The following is a 5994-nucleotide window of genomic DNA, read 5'->3' as shown; positions in this document are numbered from 1 at the left end:
ACTAGTTACTCGGCGAATAATGCTGGTGCTCGTGAGTGATGTGTCGATCATTATCGTTCTGATGCAAATTGACAGCTCCCTTCCCTACATAAAGTGAGCTGGCACCTCACAAAACACATAAAAAACTCCATTGTCTACAGCCAAGCCATCAGATACAATCGTATATGTTCCAACCCAATGGATAGAGATGAACACCTGGGTCGCCTCAGAAAGACCTTTTTGAATCAGGGCTACCATCCAAGAACAATTGAAAATCAGATTACAAGAGCCACCAGAATATCAAGGAATCACCTGCTACATTACAAAACTAAAGAAGAAAATAACCGGGTGCCTCTAGTGGTCACCTACAATCCAAATCTGGAGGCGCTAAGGGGAGCTGCACGGAAATTACAACCTTTACTGCAAAAAGATGCCCGCTTACAATCCATTTTTTCCAGACCCCCCACTACTGTGTTTTAGGCAGCCCCCAAATCTAAGAAGCATCATTGTCAGAAGCTCCCTGTCCTCTCCAACAGCTGCAGGTACCTTTCCCTGCAATCAGAAAAAATGTAAAACCTGTCCATTTATAATGACCACGGACAAGATAAAGATCCCCAATTCACATCAGGACTACAAGATACCAGGTACTTTCAGCTGCGTCACTTCTAATGTGGTGTACCTAATAATTTGTACTAAATGTCCAACTGGGGGTCTGTATGTGGGGGAGACAGGGCAGAAACTGAGAACAAGGATGAACTCTCATCGCCATACAATAAAAGAAAAAAGAATGGATATACCTGTGGCAATACATTTCTGTCTCCCAAATCATAGCATTATGGACATGAAATTACTTGTATTGAAAAGTAACTTCAAAACTCAGAGAGACAGAAGAGTCTGGGAATATAAACTGATGACGACCTTTGACACTCTAAATGCAGGAATGTATGTGTCACACGGATTTATGTCTTTTTACATCAACTAATGAACTTGCCCCTCAGACCATGTGGGGTCATCACAACAGAACGAGACCCTAATCACAGGACAATAAAACAATCCTTATCTAAGAATTGGCCCAATATTTATGGACGTAACTGTTTATCACCCATGGTAATTCTGCTTCATGTCACCTAGCTTATCCATGGTTTTTTTTCCCCTCTTTTTTTTTTTTTTTTTTCTCTATACTATGTTGTGCATAAATATGTGATTCTTCAGAATTTGTTTTAGTCTTTGCCTGATGAAGAGACGTATGTAGTCTCGAAAGCTTGCAATTTGTTACCATCTTTTCAGTTAGCCATTAAAAGGTATCAACCACTGAGGACTCTCAATTCTAAAGAAAAAATCAGAGAGGGATTTGTAGGCTATGTTGAGTTGAAATGTCAAGATGCTCCTACAATCGCTAGCGCAATTGAGAGTTTTTTAGTTGATCAGAATCTTTCAGCAGAGAATTGTGTTGGATTCGGATTTGACGGTTGTTCTACGATGGCTGGAAAAGAAAGTGGCGTGCATGCCATTCTGAAGAAAAAGTACACTAAATCTTTATTTTTCCATTGCTCAAGCCCCAAACTAAATCTTGTGGTCAATGATGCTAGCAAACTACCAGAAATAAGAAACACAATTGCAACGGTGAAGGATACTATATCCTTCTTTCGTGAGTCGCCAGCCCGCAGGAATTTGATTCCCAATCTATCAAGACTCTGTGAGACCAGATGGTCTGAGAAATACAAGAGCATAAGAAAATTTTCAGAAATCTTCCATGAACTTGTCAATGCACTAGAACATCTCTCGGTCGAAGGAAACTATGCTACAACAAAATCTGCCTATCAATTGCACTGTGCAGTTACCAAACCAATTTTCATCGTAGATTTAGTTATTATTGCAAAATACTCTTCGATTTTGGAACCCGTTGTGAACGTTCTACAAGGTAAAAATATGGATTTGATTATGGTGAGGAAACATATTGCCCAAATTCTTGATATCATCAAGAAGGATCGACAAGAAATTGAGCATGTTTCTGATGAATTACTTTAAAAAAATCACATGATATCATGGAGAAAGTCGGGGTTGAGTTATCAGTACCACGAATTGCTCAAAAGCAAATACACAGAAGTAATCCACCATCTGAGACTGCGATTGAATACTGAAGATGGTCATTGATCATCCCTTATCTTGACTCCCTAACTTTATCTTTGAATGTTAGATTCTCACACGAAAATACGCCTGCTTTTGCCTTCTCCTATCTTCATCCTTTATACATGCTAAAAATGGCTTCAAAAGATTTGGAAAAAAATGCAAAGACTTTCATGGAGTTTTATGGGTTAGGTGATATCTCTGCAGAATTAGATTTGTGGCATAATCTGTGGAAAAAGAAGGATTTAGCAGAAGACGAATTAAAGTACATTGAAGTGGCTGCACTTTTGGAGGAGGCTAATATTTTTTTCTCTGCAACAAGGTACGCACTCTTCATTTTAAGTTCTTTCCTGTCCACCACAGCTACTGTTGAACGATCTTTCAGTACCCTTCGATGGGTAAAGACTAGTGTTGAGCATTCCGATACCGCAAGTATCGGGTATCGGCCGATACCGATACCGATCCGATATTTTAGCGATATCGGGAATCGGGATCGGGATGCATATTCATGTGTAAAATAAAGAATAAAAATAAAAAATAGGGATATACTCACCCTCTGACGCGCCCTGGTTGTAACCGCTGCAACTGGCAGCCTCCGTTCCTAAGAATGAGCGAGTGAAGTACCTGCGATGACGTCGCGGTCTTGTGATTGGTCGCGTAACCGCTCACGTGACTGCTCACGTGACCGCTCACATGACCGCGACGTCATCGAAGGTCCTTCACTCACTCATTCTTAGGAACGGAGGCTGCCGGTTGCAGCGGTTACAACCAGGGCGCGTCAGAGGGTGAGTATATCCCTATTTTTTATTTTTATTCTTTATTTTACACATGAATATGGATCCCAGGGCCTGAAGGAGAGTATCCTCTCCTTCAGACCCTGGGAACCATCCAGGATCACTTCCGATATATGTGTCCCATTGACTTGTATTGGTATCGGGTATCGGTATCGGCGATATCCGATACTTTTCGGATATCGGCCGATACAATCCGATACCGATACTTTCAAATATCGGAAGGTATCGCTCAACACTAGTAAAGACCTGTCTCAGAAGTACAATGGGAGAGGACAGACTGACTGGGTTATGTTTGAAGAGAGTCCATCGGAAGAAATTCTTCAAGGAAAATCAGGACTGGATTGAAACGAAAGTTTTGATCAAGGTTTCTTCAAACACAAGAAAAATTGTATTAGTATTAGACATGTAATTAGAATAAAAATCTAATGTTTTTTGCAAGCAAATAATTGTAATAACTAATAAAGCACTGCTATAATTACATATAATTTTCTTAAAATCTTCATTTCATTCACCTTTTTGTTCTAAAATTTTACAACATGAATGACCATGGCTTGCCCCCCCCCCCCCCCAGTTTTAATCCTGTGTACACCCATGGCAATGCATATTGGGAAATGAGGGAAAGGAAGTTCCAGTTCCTATAGTGCCAGCAGAATGGTAATGACAGGGGACAATGTTGAGACTTTTATTCAACTGTTAACAGCAAGAGCAGGTGGCAGCTGATGGGGATATTTATCAGCCGCCACCTGCACTATAATTTAATAACTATATATATAAAATATTACATGGGGTTCTGCTGTATTTTTGATAACCAGCCAGACAAAATTGACAGCTGCGGGCTGCCACCCTCAGCTGTCAGCTTCAGCAAGGCTGGTTATTAGGAATGGAGGAGACCCCACCCCATATTTTTTAGTTATATAAATAAATAATTTTTGAAAAATGGTTCATATTTGTGGGGTTGATGTCACCTTTGTATTGTCTGGTGACATCAAGCCCATGTCTTAGTAATGGATAGGCGTCTATAAGTTGCCTATTACTAATCCTATAGTTAAATCGTTAATAAACACACACCCAGAATAAAGTCATTTAATTGAAAGAATGACACAGACTCCTTTAATGAATCTAAATTAGACCATACTCACCTCCATGCCCAGTCCACAGAAGCTATGGTCTGCTGTAACAGAATTATTATAATAAACCATAATATTCCTTACCTGTACGCCAAGAAGATAATAATTCATTTGTCCAGCGATGGGTCTAGCTCTACTACATCTAGATGGCAGGCTGCATTGTTGCGTGATGCAACTATACAGCCTGAAATCCAGGAAGAACACTGAGCAGTGTGTGCTTAAATAAATAATTAAAAACAACGATGCGGGGTTCCCACAATTTTTGCCAACCAGCCAAGCTAAAGCAGACAGTGAGCGGCTGGTATTCACAGGCTGGTAAGGGGCCATGGATATTGCCACCCAGCCTAAAAATAGCAGCCCACAGCCACCACAGAAAGGGCGCATCTAATAGATTCTGGTGCTTTGCCCGGCTCTTCCCACTTGCCCTGTCATGGTGACAAGTGGGATTCATATTTTTGGGGTCTGATGTCACCTTTGTATTGTCTGGTGACATCAAACCCACATTACTAATCCTTTTTTTGTATTGTAAGTAAACACACAGCTTAATAAAGTCCTCTATTTGAAATAAAACCAAAACACACTTTTCCTTTTTAATTTAAAAATAACAAACACGTTACACTCACTTAATGCTCATTCCATTGAAGACCTTATATCCTGTAATAAAACAACCATAAAGAAATAACCATATCTCTCACGTGTCCATCGTTCTGTCCCACACTATAATCTATGTCTGGGGATAAACAGTTTTCATCTAGGATTGTATCAAAATGCGACCGCTCAAGCTGAGAACCACTGAGGAATGAGCTGCTGTAAATGCAGTATCAGTGACTAGTGGTAATGTCATCGAGGTTACCGCCGGGCGCCTGTTGTGAATTAGACCTTTTGGCTCCCTTTTGTGGTCACTAGTGATATGACACTTTGATATTCCTTCCCTTGCTTGGTATCCACCTGGCCTCGTTAGTCCAGGGGTGTCGCTATTTGAACTTCCTGGATTTTCAGTCTGGTGCCTGGCATCGTTGTAATCAGATCCTTCTGTTTGCTCCTATCTGCTGGTCCTGGTTCTTTGCAAAATTAAGCTAAGTCCAGCTTTCTTGTTTTTGGTTATTTTCTGTGCTCTTATTTTTGTCCAGCTTGTACTAAATGTGATTCCTTATATTGCTGGAAGCTCTAGGGGGCGGATGTTCTCCCCCCGTGCCGTTAGACGGTTCGGGGGTTCTTGAATATTCCGCGTGGAGTTTTTGTGAGGGTTTTTGCTGACCATATAAGTCATCTTCCTATATTCTGCTATTAGTTAGCGGGCCTCTCTTTGCTAAAACCTAGTTCATTTCTTGCGTTTGTCTTTTCTTCTTACCTCACCGTTATTATTTGTTGGGGGCTTGTATCCAACTTTTTGGGGTATTTCCTCTGGAGGCAAGAAAGGTCTTTCTTTTCCCTGCTAGGGTTAGTTAGTTCTCCGGCTGGCGCGAGACGTCTAGAATCAACGTAGGTACGTTCCCCGGCTGCTGTTATTTGTGTGCTAGGTTCAGGTATATGGTCAGCCCAGTTACCACTGCCCTATGAGCTGGGTTTTATGTTTGCAGACTTCGCTATTGTCTCTGAGACCCCCTGCCATTGGGGTCATAACAGTATGCCAGGCCATAAGTGAATATTTAATGCATTGCAGAAGTGGGATTATAAGAAAGGAAATTCTGAGTTTTTGGTTTTTTTTCTTTCTTTCCTCCCCTTTATCTCAGAGTGGCTGGAGCCTTGCTGCAGACATGAATGTCCAGACCTTGATTACTAGTGTGGATCAGCTTGCTGCTCGTGTGCAGAGTATTCAAGATTTTGTTACTAGCAGTCCTATGTCAGAACCTAAAATACCTATTCCGGAATTGTTCTCTAGAGACCGATTTAAATTTAGAAATTTCAGGAATAATTGTAAATTGTTTCTATCTCTGAGACCTCGTTCCTCTGGAGACTCAGCTCAG

Source organism: Ranitomeya variabilis, chromosome 2, assembly GCF_051348905.1.
Source record: "Ranitomeya variabilis isolate aRanVar5 chromosome 2, aRanVar5.hap1, whole genome shotgun sequence".
Taxonomy (NCBI): Eukaryota; Metazoa; Chordata; class Amphibia; order Anura; family Dendrobatidae; genus Ranitomeya; species Ranitomeya variabilis.
The sequence above is the reverse complement of the archived record's forward strand: the minus strand, read 5'-3'. Positions refer to the sequence as shown.